We start from the raw sequence: 15,779 nt of genomic DNA on the forward strand, positions 1-15,779 counted from the left end.
CTGCTGTGCCCTTCTGTAGTATGTGCGTACAAATTTACTCCATTCAGCCCTAATTACAAACCTTGGTTAAAATGCTCTCATTAGATTTATATTTCCAGCTCCAAATGTCAATCTTATTGAAAATTCCGATTTTCCTGAGGATTCATCCATTAGCAATAAACTCTAAAGCATTCCATGACTGAGTGCATTAAACCAGCAATGCGGACATGCACTTAAAATACATCATTAGAGCAAATCTCCATTGCAAATGCTTTACATTATTCAACCAAAGGAATAATGAGCTCGGTCCAGCCAGTACCCTCAAATTGCACATGAAGGATAGGTTAAAACTGGCTGTTATCCAGGAAGAAGCACACAGTATATCAATGGGATGGATTTCAGAGTTTTTGTCATTCCTTATGAAGGTGTGGGAGGAAATCACAGCCATTGCCTCACTCATCACCTTCTTTTGCCTTTTTCCCCCCCAGAAACTTCAGTCTGTGGCAAAACACAATAAGGGAGGCAAAGATAACAGGGGGTGTATGTGTTCATGTAGAGGACTAGCACTGTATCTGCAATGCCAAGAACTTTGTTAGTTACCCCAAATGATTTGCTCTGCCTGAAAAGCAATCTTCCATTTCATTCAACAGAAAAAAATGTAAAAAGCAGCACTGTCTGGATACACTGTAAGAACCTGGGTACCATTCTAATAAAAGACAGATCTTACTGGAGCCAACCCAAGAATCATCTCTACCCCAGCCTGTTGAATACTAACATTAAAAACCCAGAAACCCCAATGATGATGTTGATATGTAAATTACAAGTCAGCAGTTGTATCTGTCAGTGGGTAGGACTTACCAAGAAAAAAAATTGGAGAGAAATTTAAAAAAAACAACACAGCAACTAATAAAATACATCACTTGCTAAAACCAAGCCATCATTGTTTTCTATCACTCTCAGTTTTAATTCCTTAGCTTATTGATCTCGTTTATCACCTCTTGTCAAGTCCCAGGTGAGGCAAAGTCAAGGTGTAGTCGTAATTTATTTTTTAATTTGGTAAGAGGAAAAACTGTATCCTGGGAGGTCATGGAGGAGGTTGAAGGAAGAGTCTGATGTGAACTCTTTGCATCTAATACATATAGTTTACCTTTTTTTTTTTTTTTTTAAAGTAAGCTCTACACCCAGCTTGGGGCCAGAACTCATGACTCTGAGATCAAGAGTTGCACGCTGTTATCGAATGAGCCAGCCAGGCACCCTAAATATATTTACTTTTTTTTTTTTAAAGTAGGCTCCGTGCCCTGTGTGCCCAACGCCATGCTTGAATCACAACCCTGATGTCAAGACCTGAGCTGAGATCAAGAGTCAGATACTTAATCTACTGAGCCATGCAGGTGCCCCTATATTTACTTTTTTAATGGAAAAATTTAGTGGGCAGAAAGACTCTTAGAAGGGTGGGGATACACTACATTAAACAGTAAACAATTTTTCAAAAATAATACAAAGTAAAAGAAGCCAGAGCAATTGTTTTCTGCCTGTCAGTATCCAGCCATCTCTAAGATGGACTAGTAACCAGAATTATAACAGATGCAATATTTTCTGTGGGGAATTATACCACCACAGAAGCTAATTGCTCCTGAAGTTTTTTGCCCATTCCCACCTGAAATATTTAAAATTGTACTTGATTACAACATTAGCGCTCTCTCTTTCAGAATGTATATCAGCAGGTACTACAATTAACGTGCACAGATGTTAGCACTGAAATATCCACGTTGAAATAAAAAACATAGTGAGAAGGTAAAAATAACTGAATATGCTCAACACAGTAGTAATCTTAAAAAGAAAGAGAGGCTTCCACTGTGCTAGTTTCATGGCAAAATAAAGAAATGACCTCCCAGATGGCATCAGTAACCTATGAAGAACCAAATGACTCTGTAAATGACCTGTAGCTTTCTGATTGAGAAACAGTGAACAAAAGGCTGATTGTGTGTCCATTTAATTCCAAAATTTGTATCCCAAGCATAGAGGGGAACCTCCAAATGCCCTAAAATTCTCCAACACATTCCTATGTTCCAATGGCACAAGTAAGAGTATCATCATTTTTTATTAAGTGCTGGCTTTGTGCTTCATATATGTTATTTCATTTAATCCCCACAATCACCTATCCCTGGTGGTAGGTACTGTCCCTGTTCCCGTTTTCAAATAAAAACAACCAACCAGGCTCAGAAAAGGTTAAATAAACAGATCAAGGCAGCACCTAGCTAAGCTGAGATACGGTCCTGAGTCCTCTTTCTCCCAAAGCTCTTGCATTGCCATAACGACCACGCCTTACTGTCTGCCTCAGTTGGAGATGCCAATGAGGAATGTGATTTGCAGTCTTCAATTTCCAGAGGCTTCTGGAATGACTGCCCTCTTGACTCATCTCATTTCATAAATTACATCAAACCGAAAGGCTCAGAACACTTGCAGACATTCTCATTCTTTGGAAATGCCACAGCCACGCAGCCAGTGGAATGGGGACAGCACCATCACTGGGATCACGAAGGTACAAATTTCCCTGTGAACGCTGACGCCACCTCTCTTTGGTGTTTCTTCTAGCCACAAACTGACATGTTATCACTTACTGTGGTTGCAGTAGACTCAGCAGTCAGATGAAGGGGAGTTTTTACTTGGTTAACTGCCTCCCCGCCAACATCTGTGTCCACGGAGGGTATTCCAGGACGGGCATGCACTCATCCTCGTCCCCCTTCGCTCACCATCCCATCAGTACACAAACAAAAGCCCTGGCTCATCTCTTGGCAGCACCACCAGGAAATCCTTCCCTTGCCATTCTACGAGGCTTCAAGAGACAACTTTCTAACAATGAGTCAAAAAGATGGATGTTTTAAAACAGCATTTCAAACAAGGCAATTACTTTTTAAAAAAAGATTCGAAGATTCTATAACTTCTTATTTCAACCTTCCATCGACACAATTTGTTTATGTATGAGCTGTGTCTTTCTTCCTTCAGAAGGGGAAAATGCTGATAAACTAGCACATGTAGACAAACAGCGCAAACCTGGCTGCCTCTTGCCACTTAAACAGAGTCACATTTATTTCCCAATGCACCACTTACCAGACAGATGCAAAGATGTGGGCAAGCCAGTCATCAGAATTAACAGAGTGATTGTGCTTGCACTACATATTCTGATTTGTATGAATCTTATTTTTAGCCAGGCACAAAGGGCAATAAATGGAAAATCTTATTCTAACCGCTACTTTTTTCTGGGCCACCCACACTGCTCCACCTACCGCACAAGTTCACAAATGTAAAAAACCCGACCCAGGGTTTGTCCTAACAAGGGATGCAAAGAGGCTAAAATGTGTGACATTTTTTCCAGTTAGTGTTGGTACTTTCACTCTTTTTCTGTATCAGGACTTTCAGGGAAAACAACATTGACTTATCTACAGGCATTTTCCAGAGACTCCACGTTGCTCTGTCATTCCGCGCACAGGCAAGCGTGATCCGCGAGCCACACGTCAACCACCTCGCAGCCAAGAAAGGCACCCGCAAACCTTTCTGTACGGTCGGGAAGACCATACCCACGACCGTTTTGTTTTGAAACAATGAGCGCGTTTTAAAGGTTCTTCAAATGAGCCAAAGTGATGTCGGCGAGCAGACACCCTTGAGACAGAGCAGGAGGGCAGGCATGATTTGACCCCAAGTGAGGTCAGGATCACTTGCCCTGGATCTGTTTTTAGGGCTGCAGTAGAACAAGGCTCACCAAGGCTGATGTCCTCCTTGGCGCCCCTCGTCCCCCCTGCAGGCGCTTGCCCCCCTTCTGCTCTGGCCACCGTCCCCACCGTCCCCACCATCCCCACCGCACGGGCCGAGGCTCACCAAGCGCTAGGGCGCACGGCTTCTGCGCCACCGGCTGGTGCTGAGACACACTTGGAGAGCCACCAAGGAAAACACGATGATGAAGACGACGGCGACGTGTTCCAGGGGCGCAGAGGGAGCAGAGCCTGTTTTGGATTTACCAGTCTCTTTAGATGATGTCTCACGAAAAGTTAGACTATTAAGGTCCCAGGGTATCGACTAAAATGCTCATTCTTCCGAGCCCTCTGCAGACCCCAGCAGCAAACATATATGCAAGTAGTGATCACTATTTAAAAGTCAACTCAGCAAGAATAATTAAGACACAAAAGGAGGCAACGCTGAGAAAGGCATCTTTCTTTACCTGTGTGCTTGCTCATTATCCAGAAACTAGAGGAAACGTCCTGTCATCGTCTGGTAGTTAACACACGCCCAGCAGAGCTAGCACCTTCTTCCCATAACGCACGGTACTAGAGCAGCCCCGGTGAGGTGTATCAGAAAATCTTTTTGGGGTTATAGTCCACTATCGTCAGACCTTCTGACTAGTGCTGTAAAAACACGGGTAATTAAGTGTTACGAAAAAGTGGGTCATACACCGCTGAGATACAACCACACCGCCCCCAAACCAGACTCCAAATGACTGTGCTCTGAGGAGGTGGGAGGGGTCTGAACACAGCGAAAGCAAAACTTTTATGTGGTGAGGAGCATTTTGGTTTTCACTGGTTTAGGTTAGAGAAAGTTAATCTCAATGTCAACTACAAACCAAATAACTTTTAATGCGTTCTTGAAATTTTAGGACAAATGCTGGCTGTTAATGTAATGGGAAATTCAGGTACAATGTCATAAACAGTCCAAGGGACAGTCTCAGGCTTAGGTGACATGCCGATCACCGAAGAGCGAGCGCTGTGACTCAGTGAAGCAAGGCGGTCAAACTGAAACTGAAGACAAAGAAGCAAATGCTTATGATCCACCTTAGCATCTCCTTTTCCTAGGGAGGATCAAAGTACTGTATACCACTTCCCCACACCTGTAGCCAACCCGGGCATTTAACAGTCACGGATATTTATCAAAGCACCCCTTCTGGGGCAAGAAGGCAAAATGTAGTACCTGAATTGAGCACAGTCGTTCACCTGTCACTCAAGAGTCAGAAATACTGATTCTATGCATACCGAGTCCCTATTATAAACAAGGACACAAACGATGTGAAGGGATGCAGAGAGAAGAACCTAGAAGAATCTGCTTTCAAAGAACTTCAGGTCTGTACAGGGGAGAAGACCTAGTCATACCCATGCCAAATATAGAGCATTCTTTTAAAACAAAATCTATTCTAGCAACTGCTTATCACAGACTTCCTATTCTATTGACACAGGCTTGCAGATACCATTCCTACAACATTTCTCAGATGAATCTTTTAACTATCCCCTAATTTTTTTTTAATCCGGGTTTTCTTTCAGTGCTCAAGATCCTTCCTAACCTTGGCTACATGTTAGGATTCATCCCCATCCAAAGGGAAGCATTGGGGGGGGAGGGCGGGATCCCTGGGTGGCTCAGTGGTTTAGCGCCTGCCTTCAGCCCAGGGCGTGATCCTGGAGTCCTGGGGTCGAGTCCCACATCGGGCTCCCTGCATGGAGCCTGCTTCTCCCTCTGCCTGTGTCTCTCATGAATAAATAAATAAAATCTTAAAAAAAAAACAAAACAAAACAAAGGGAAGCACGGAGTTCTCACACAATCCAAGGAACTACTACTACACCAGAAGAATTTAAAGAGAAATTTCTTTGAAGGGGGATAAAGGGTACAAAGTTGAAGGAAAACTCTGGTTCACAGCACAAGAAATGATATATTTGAATCACATTTTGTTACCATGAGGTATAAAATTAGAATTTTACTGGAGAACATATTATTTGGATTATGGATGGGGAAAGGGAGAATCTACTAACTAACCTTTCCCATTTCTGGCAAACTGCTGGTTCATACTGATTATGAATTTTTAAGTAACTACAACATAATTAGTTGATCTAACACTAAAACCATCCTGTACATAATTAAAATTTTCTTTTATGATTCCAGAGGCCCATTAGGATCTTGCAGGCCATTCAGTAATCATTTTTATTGACAAGATGCAGAATGGAAAAAAAAAAACAGTTAATACGGACTTCCACTTGATAAAGATAATGGTGTGTCGACACAGGTATCTGTTCTTTTTTAATGTATATTTTATTATTATTATTATTTAAATTCAACTTGCTAACATCAGGTATCTGCTCTTTTAAGGGTTGATTAGTATAATCTGAGGTGAGGAAAATAAGAAGCTAGGAAATCACTGTCCTAGAAAATGATATCTAAAGTCATCATACCTAAGGTCCACCAAATCTGTAGGACATAATCGGTCCAGGGTACTGCTTATTTGGAATTATTTGATTAATTGAAAAAAGTCTGGAAAAATACACCAAAGTATTTAACAGTCAGGTTTTATCTAGGTAGCTGGATTATAAAGAATTTATTTTCTTCTGATTCTGTTATTTTATAAATTATGTACAACAGGCATATTACTTTCACAATCAGGAAAAGTTACTTCTGTTTTGATGAAAGGAAACAATTAATTATTCTCTGATTCTGTTCTTCCTAGTAATTAAAAACACTTAATACATGGAACCCAGTCTAATAATCTGGCCTGGTGACAAGTCAGACATGAAATATAGGAAAAATCTACTAGAACCAACAGGCTACAGCTTTTAGTTAAGTTCTACAAGGACCCTAAGAATCCTGCTACACTCCAGACCTTTGCAAATACAGTTCTTCTTCATCATGGTTGAGGCACTCGCTAGTTGCAGCAAAGCTCCAGATGCCAGGGCCCTCAGAATGAACAATTTAATGGGGAAGAGGGGTTGGTGTCCTTGTAAGAATGTGGTGCCACCACTTGGTGTAAATCATGGCTCAGAGAGAGGTGTCACTTTGCTAATGAAAGGCACATCCAAAAGAAAGCATACCAATGATTTCTAAAAGCAACAGATTGGAAATTCTGTTAAACTCTGGAAATTCTGATAAACTATTTGTGCTACAACTGATAATCACTTGGTAAAGCAGCTTTATAATACGCATGGCTGAATTTATTTGGAGATTCACAGGGAATACCATTTGAAATTTTTGATTTACATATTAAAGTATATTACCATGCTGGTAAATATCATCCCTATCTATACCATCAGTGTATATGCAGAGAATGAAAATTATTTTGATGACGCCTTAAGCAGAACATAATTGTGAAACTGAAGACTACATTCTTTTAAAAAACACAACACAATTGGCTTCAAAACTATACCAATTGTTTTCCAATGACTATAGGAACTGAATATGTACGTTCATAAAATTATTTTCTATATTACTCTTAATATCATTAATACTACAACTTTTAAAGTGCTTCTAAACATAATAAACATAAGGAGAATATCTGAAATTAAGCTCTGGCATTGGAAAGGTAGTAAAAGTCAAAACCTGTACAGTTTTTCAAGAAGAAAAAAAATGGTATATTTCTCTTTTGTAAATCAACAGTTTAAGATTATTAATTAGGCATGAAAATAGGTATAATAAAACTTCAGTTAACTGGACTAATTGAGGACAAAAAGATTTTTGTTTGTTTCAATTTTCTGATTGACAGCTAGAAAATGCCTTTTGTTGAAAATACTTCCAAAGCAGTTTCTTTTCCTAATTTTAAAACATTTAACCATTCTCAATGATTCAGCAGGTCAGTGTCATTAGCTACAGATATCCTCCAGGGTATATTTTCCATCTTTACTAAACCAAAGCTATCTTGTTTTCTGAATCTCTATTTCTGAAAAAGGGAAGTGGGATGTGTGCGGTGGGTAGGGTGGGGTGTGCGGGAGGGGGTGAAGTGAGGGTGGGGAAGTGTGAAGGTTAGTTAATTCAGGGTTCTGGTTAGTTGGGTTCCAGGTAGCTAAGCCATCACTAAACATGAATTCAGTGTCTGATATGAGGTGATCTGATTCCTAGGAAACATAAGAGCCTACATGGGGAGCTCCTAAGGGTCTGTCTTTGTTGATATTCTCTACCTATGTCATTGCGTCTGGGTGACTAGGTTTGCTGGACTTCTCTGTGGAAAACCTGTGTCTAAAAAGTATGGTCTCTGAAGTCATGGGAATGAATTTATTTTTATTTGATTCTATATCCATTTCATTTCAACACAAGCTTAGGGTGCAGGTAGCCACATGTACATGTAGATGTCAAGGATGAATAAACAGTTGCTTTTCTCTTAGACTTGCTGCTCTAGATTTTCTTTTCTATAAAAATCTTTAATTCCAGTTTCTGATATCTTAGCAGCTGAAACCTTTATTTTGCCCTTTGTCCATCACCTAGAGAGTTTATTTCTAAGCAGGTTTGGAAAGTCTGGGTAAGAATGATAGGACTGATTTATACATATTGTACTTTAACACTGACAACTCTATTTTTTTATCATACCTTTTCCTTAAGCCAAATACATACATATACACGTGTATATGTATGTATACACATACACACACACACACACACACACACATAAATAATCTTGATTATTCCCTGGTTACTCCTTCCTTAAGAAGGAAGTGGGATAAATTAGGACAGAGATTTCTGAGCTTTTTGGAACTATGGGTCCTTATGCCCTGCTCTTCAGGAACTACAAGCCCTGTTCAGACTCAAGGGCAGGTCCTGAAAGTAGTACAGGATGTTTGAAGAAAGCATGGCTACTGGGTCCCATGAGAATTTGCTGATCATTTGCCAAATCCAGTTTTCAAGAAACATAGAATAAAAAGCAAAATCTCCCCAAAATAGGGCCTGAAGAGACTAATCTAGTAAATTCAATCCTGCATATTCCTCACAGAACTGCAGGACTCACTAAATTGTTCTGTGATTTATGGGTACATTGACACCTAAGACTACTATGATTTGGTGATGAGGGGTAGATTATATTTCATTTGGAGTATGTAAAACAGGCATTATAATGATTTGAGGCCCTGTTGCAAGAGAATTGTTTGCTATTCATTTTCTCCTCTAGCTTTCCCTTTTTTCTAGGTTTCAATCTGTGGCTGCAATATAATCAAATCTATAATCCCTGGTTTGTGCCTCAATGTCCGCCTCTACTGAGGAAGACCTGTCACATACCACAGCTATGCACACGGTGCCATGATCCCGTACAGTATGGTACACTGTACTTGGACTCATTCATGAACACACAATTCAGATGAATTGAGCAGCCCCACCACAGGAGCACAGGTAGATACATACTCCCTCCATCACAGTGAGACAGCTTTCCTGTATGTGTCAGTGTCATTTGATAGAGTTGTTTATGACAAATTTCCCTGGTGGTTTCCTTCTTTCTTTCTCTCTCTTTTTTTTTTAATTTTAAGATTGTATCTATTTATTCATAAAAGACACACAGAGAGAGGCAGAGACATAGGCAGACGGAGAAGCGGGCTCCCTGTGGTAAGCCCAACATGGGACTTGATCCCAGGACCCCGGGATCACGGCCTGAACCAAAGGCAGATGCTCTGACTGAGCCACCCAGGTGCCACTCCCTGGTAGTTTCTGACAAATATCTCCTTGCCCTGAGAGGAAAGCAATCCCTAAGATTAAAGTATACATTCTGTAGATCCCTTACTCTTGCCCAAAGGGTGCCAGGGAATATATCAGGGCTGAGGGAGGTATGAAGGACATAGCCATCAATTCTTACTCCACCCTTACAAACTATAACAGTCCTGTCAAGCACTAGTTAGTTATTATTCTGCACAGTATTCTTGGAAGGAAAGTCAGCTCTGGTATTCAGTTCAAAACAAAAAAATCAATTATTTGTTCTGGGGTAAAATATATATAACATTTACCACTTTTAAGAGTACAATTCAGTAGCATCAAGTACATTCAGATTGTTTTACAACCATCACCACTATCCATCTTCAGAACTTTTTTATTTTCCCAAAGTGAAACTACCCATACACTAACTCTCCATTCCTCTCTATTCCCAAACCTTGGCATCCATCGTTCTATTTTCTGGTTATAAGCTTGATAACTCTAGATACCTCATGTAAGTGGGATCATATGATACTTGTCCTTTTGAATCTAGCTTATCACATTTAGTATCTTCAAAGTTCATCTATGTTGTAGCATGTGTCAGAACTACATTATCTTTATAGGGCCAAATAATATTCCATTGTATGTATATTCCACATTTTTCTTATCCATTCATCTGTTGATAGACATGTGGGTGGCTTCTACCACCTTTTGGCTATTATGAATAATGCTGTAGGAACATGGGTTTACAACCAGCTGTCAAGTCTTTGCTTTCAGTTCTTTTAGGTATATACCCAGAAGTGGAATTACTGGATCATATAGTAATTCCATGTTTACTCTTTTGAAGAACTGTCATACAGTTTGGTATTTAGATTTTTTTCTAATTAATGAACTTTATTTTTTTAATGCAGATTTAGGTTGAGAGCAAAATTGAGGAAAGAAGACAGGGTTCCCATACCCCTTGTCCCCACATATTTATGGTACTTTTACAGAGACACTCAGGCACTCAGTGACTTGGGTGCTTCACCCCAGGCTGGTGATCGAGGCAGGCTGTGCCAGGTCTGGCAGGAGCTCTCAGAGCTGAGTCACCTGAGGCAAGTGACTTGAGGTGTCAGAGCAGACTTCTTCCCTCCCCAGCCTGTAGTCATGAAACTGACTGACATCAAAGGTCATCCTGCAGGAAAACCTGATGTGTAAACATGGACACTCACAGATGCTAAAGCAGGAAGGAGATCAAGGAACATTTAATCCAACCTACTTCTTTTCCATATCATGGTGAAGATGCTTTGTACACTGAAAACCTCGCTTCCAAGAATGCTGTGCAGAATAACTCATTAGTGCTTGACAGGGATGTTATAGTTTGTGAGGGTGGAGTAAGAATACATAATTACATCACTCACAACTCTATCAGCCCTCTTACCAGCCCCGCTACCCCGTGGACAGCACCTAGAAGACAGCTCTGGATTAATTCCTTATAGAACTCTTTCATCAGCTATCACTTTTTTTTTTTTTTTGCCTTGTTTATCTGATTCTGCGATTTTCATTTTAAACACACACACTTAAATCTATCTCCAGGATTTTTGGCTCTGCCAATGGGTAGGCAATAGATAAGCTCCTTCATTACGTCTGCTTTGGTAGTGCTTTATTAACAGTGATTATTCTCAATTTCTGTGATTTCTAATAAAAGAACTGTAAGTCCTAAGTGCTATCCTGAACGAACATTTACCATACCAAGTAAAATGTTATAAATCACAATGCTTATCCACAGATTTAAATGCCCAGAAATTTCTCATACATTTCCTGGACAGCATCACTCATACTATTTTTATACTCCCATCGACTCAATGAAACAAAAGAAAAATGTTTAAAATTCTTACAATGAAAGCTAGGAATATACAAAATGCATATATATTCACAGGCACATATGTACATTTGCATGTATGCTCACATATATCCAAATGCACATTTGTTGAGCCAAAATCTTCTACTTTTTCCCATTAACATGGAATAAATTGTTCTTGTCCTCAGTGGAGAGGTGATTGGCTTATTCAAAGCTAACACTGATCCTCAAAATACTGATCCTTAAAATGCTGATCCTCAAAATATGTCAGTCTTGAGAACTTAAAATCCCAGAGAAACCTGGCTTGATGATAAGGACTATTTATTAGAGATGCGCCTCCCTTCCCACATGTGTTTTGTAAATCATTTCCCATTTAAGTGTATGAGAGGAAAGATAATACCATGATGATTCACTTTAAAAAGCAGCAATATATTTCTCAACCCAGGGGAAGAAAAGATTTTCCCTTCTGAGTGTCTAAGAACTTGATGAACATGCCCACAAACGGACTGCCACTGTCATTTTTGCCGGATACGGAGCAGTTAAGTCACCCTTGTTGAAAACCAAGGGCAAAGAATGACTGATACTATTGACTCTAAAGCTGGCACAGAATAACGGCATCTACTTGGTTGTACTTTCAAATGTGATGGGGCCGAGAGGACCTTAAAACTCTCTTTTCTTGAGAGATGAGTCAATATATTCAGCAAGGCACTAAGTATCTGAATTAAGTGGTGTGTAATACCGAATATTTAATACTTTTTTCTCCCTTTATCGTTCATCCTTTCGGTTACACTTGAATTAAAGCAGTGATTCTCAAAGTGGGGTCCCTGGACCACCTGCCTCAGCATCACCTGGAAACTTGTCAGCACAGCAACTTCCCAGCCCGCCCCAGGTCTCCTGAATCAGAAATTCTGGGCATGAGGCCCAGCAAGCTATACTTTAAAGAACACTTCAGGTGATTCTGATGCAAGTCCAAGAGCCAGTGAATTAAGGAGACACCGCTATGCAGATTTGAATCCCTGCTCCCTTTCTCAATTGTAATTTTCAAGAAACTTTGTTAAAAGAAAAGTAACCCATGCGGGTTTAGGCTACCTGCTGTTATCACCTAGAAAATTCTTACCATTGTTTGGTTTGAGGGAAGAAACCTCAGTCAAAACTTACATGTAATTCTTCCAGGCTCTGTGCTGGCTTCGAGGCTTAGGATGCGGGGAACTGGGCGAAGGGAGAGATGAGAAGGCTACAGCAATCCATTCAGACATGGACACCAAAGCTTTGCAGGGCAACTTTGTGACAGGTCAGTGAGTGTCCACCTGAATGGGACAGAAGAGCTGTCCATTAGCAGGGTAAACCTCGGACATCAGCCTTTCTCCCTCCCTCCTGCTATCCTGTGACACTGTCTCCCTTGTGTTTATAACTTCTAACTTACTGTGCCTCTGTCTGTCTCTTGACTGGTCCACATAAACAGAATATGATAAGATATCCCAAGGGATCAATGCCAGGGCTCAACCCACAGGGAAGCCCTATGCCATGAGTATATCCTGTAGGTGAGCATCCCTCACTGGTTGCTCTTTTTAACCCAAAAGCGGTTTGGAGATGGATCAATGTCCAATCTCATGAAGGTTTTCCTTTCAACAAACCAGAGCACCCAGATTTAAAAGACACATGTTAAAAAAAAAAAAAAAAAGACACAGGTAACTGCAGTGACAGGAAGACACAGGAAGCAAATGACAAGTTCAGGAATTCTGACTGAAATGAGGTGATTCTCTGAGGCCTTAAACACGTTGATTTTTAACACTTTTTTTCTCATGATAAATTGATACATGCTTACTGTAGAACATTTGGAAAATATGGAAAAGCATAAAGAACAATATACCAAGAAACAAACTTAACTGTTGGGAACAAAACAGAGGGGAGGTGAGGTGGATGGGGGGACGCGTGAAATAGGTAATGAGAATGAAGGAGCGCACTTGTGTGATGAGCACCAGGTGATGTATGGAAATGTTGAATCACTACATTGTACACCTGAAACTAAGATAACACTGTATGTTAACTAACTGGAATTAAAATAAAATAAACAAGAAAAAGGAAAGATCAACTATAGCCTTGGCACTGATAAATCACTAATGTTACCTTGTTGTATAGTTCTACAACCCCATAACTGAAACTCCTGAGCTTCAGGGTATGTTTCAGAATTCAGAATTGTTTGGATTTTAAAACTATTTATTGGTGCAACTACCATTTATCACATAATACTCCATTAGGGTCTAGAGCAGCACGTATTTCATAACATTTCTGTAGCAAAACAGATGTATATTCTTATTAAATTGGATTAAAATGGAATCTCACATTAGTTCAGAGCAGGTATTTCTATCAAAGAAATTACCAAAAACCCTTTTGAACTTGGAATGCTTTTGGATTCAAAATTAAGAATAAAAGATTGTGGACCATTATTCTTTTCAGATACACAAAAATACTCAGAGTTTTGTTTCTACTTTTCATTTAATGTTATATGAATGTGAGAATTTACCAAAGTTATTAAAAACACTTCAAAAACATGCTTTTCAATGTCTATGTAATATTATATTCCATGGAAAGGGGTTTTATTTAATGATTTCATTTAGGGAATTACATTTTTTTGGTTGTTGTTAATGCAAATAACACTTTGAGAGATGTATCTGAATATCAGATTGTCTGAATTTCTGAATACTATATTTTAGGTAGATTCTAGAAAAAGAATTATTGGGTCAACTGATGTGAACTTTAAGGGTCTTGATGATTTCCCAGAAAAGCTATACCAATTTACACTCCTAACACAGCATGAGTGCCTGGTTAATTTGTTTAATTACCCACATTATCATAGGCACAGAAAAAATGCACTTGCATCTCATACATCTTAACAAAGCTCTAATCAATGATAATCATACTTAGGAGATTTTATTTTTGTTTTTCTTACACAGAAGATAGTGAATAGCGTACTATCTTTCACACAACAAGAGAGAAATGGGATTACTGTTGAGTTTGCCATCAAATGGAACCTCATTAGACCAGACTGAGTCAGATCTGGGCAATGGAGGAGGTGTCACTTGTCCATGGGGTCTTAACTTGGCAAAAGTTATGGGGGTGGGTTTGGAAATAATTCACACATCATCCTGAGAAGACAAACACTCTGATGCTAATTATTTGTAGGCTGATAAATTCTGCTTCTAGGCTACGGAGGACTTTTTTCCCTTCCTTTTGGCGTTTTTGTGTTTCTTGGACATTTTGCTGCTACTCACCATGGCCATCAGAGAGCAGAAAGAGATGTGAAGACAAAATCAAGTCAGACAAGCTAATAATAGTGGATAGCTCTTATGAGCGCTTACCATGTGTCAACTCTGGTGCTGGGCAGGTTGTGTGCATTATCTCACTTAATGCTGAGTGCACTGGTATAAAAACCGGTAGCTACAAAGTTTAAAAGCAAGTGCTCACTCATCAATCACCCTTCCTCCCTAATAAGTTTGGGAGGAATCAGAAGTTTGGAATTTCAAAGGGCTAATCAAGCCTACTGTCTTATTACATGACTTCACGTCTAGCTATAAAAACTTCACCCTCTATGCTTTTTTTGATCAGCACCCTCTACAGCAGCATCTGCCACAAAAGCAGGGGAAATGACAAAATCCAAGAAAACTCTAGATATTAATAAACACTTTGAAGGTCTTATATGTACAGGAGGGAGGCCACATCTCTTAGAGTACAGCAGAGAGTTGGGAGTCTGCTGTGTAACACAAAATAGGGTACATGTAGAGAAGACACGGATACACACATAATACATACTTCTTCAAAAAACAAACACCAAACACATTCTTCCCAGATAGGACTACAAATTGGTAATGATAAAGTCAGGACCCACAATCTCAAGTTCCTTTTCATTTATAGCTTTGTCTAATGATTTTTCTCTTTTCCCTTTACATGTATTAAACCTTACAGGATAATTGGTGTAGAGAATGCCACCACTTTCATATGCTAATAAAATAAAACTGAAGAGATACTTCTTTGTCATATAGAATGAAATAACATCACTCTTTTCCTTATCTACAAACTCAATTTCTCTATAGTAGAATATAGTATATATTATAAAATGGTTGAGATTCAGAGAGAGAGAGAGGGGGAGAGGGAGAAAGAAAGAAACACATGCAAAAAATTCCACTTTATTTTGGGAGTGGGTTGAGTTGATCTTCCCAATAATCTTATCTTAGTAAGGGATGTTTCTATCAAAATTATCAAAAGACCAAAAGACAAAAGATATATCAAGAAGTGAATCATTTCCTTCACTGTGGCTTCTCTTTATAATTTAAATAACATTCTCCTGACAGTTAGATGTCAAGTGAGTAGAATGGCTCCTACAGGATTTTTCTTTGCCACAATCATATATGTGGTTAATTTTCTAAATATACTAGAACTATAGGGTGTGAAAAAATAAAGCAGTAATAGAGGAAATAACCCCTCAAAGAACATACTTTGTTTTTTCCAAAATGCCTAATTGCTTGGGGGAAAATACAAAAAATAAAATAAGCCA

General features: G+C 39.4%; 1 protein-coding gene across 5 annotated transcripts in view; it reads right to left on the minus strand.

Annotated features, from left to right (window-relative positions):
• Positions 1–15,779, minus strand: part of BACH2 (BTB domain and CNC homolog 2) — a 358,666-nt gene that overhangs the window by 141,370 nt on the left and 201,517 nt on the right. For 2 of the 5 annotated variants that reach the window (XM_038554737.1, XM_038554738.1), the window contains exon 3: positions 12,386–12,534. The exons of 2 other annotated variants lie outside the window; for them this stretch is intronic. The gene's annotated coding sequence lies outside the window, so the exon portion shown is untranslated. Of the gene's footprint in view, positions 1–4,195; positions 4,383–12,385; positions 12,535–15,779 lie in introns of those variants that run through there. One more of the 5 variants, XM_038554739.1, reaches the window with a different exon arrangement.

Source organism: Canis lupus, chromosome 12 (assembly GCF_011100685.1).
Source record: "Canis lupus familiaris isolate Mischka breed German Shepherd chromosome 12, alternate assembly UU_Cfam_GSD_1.0, whole genome shotgun sequence".
Classification (NCBI taxonomy): domain Eukaryota; kingdom Metazoa; phylum Chordata; class Mammalia; order Carnivora; family Canidae; genus Canis; species Canis lupus.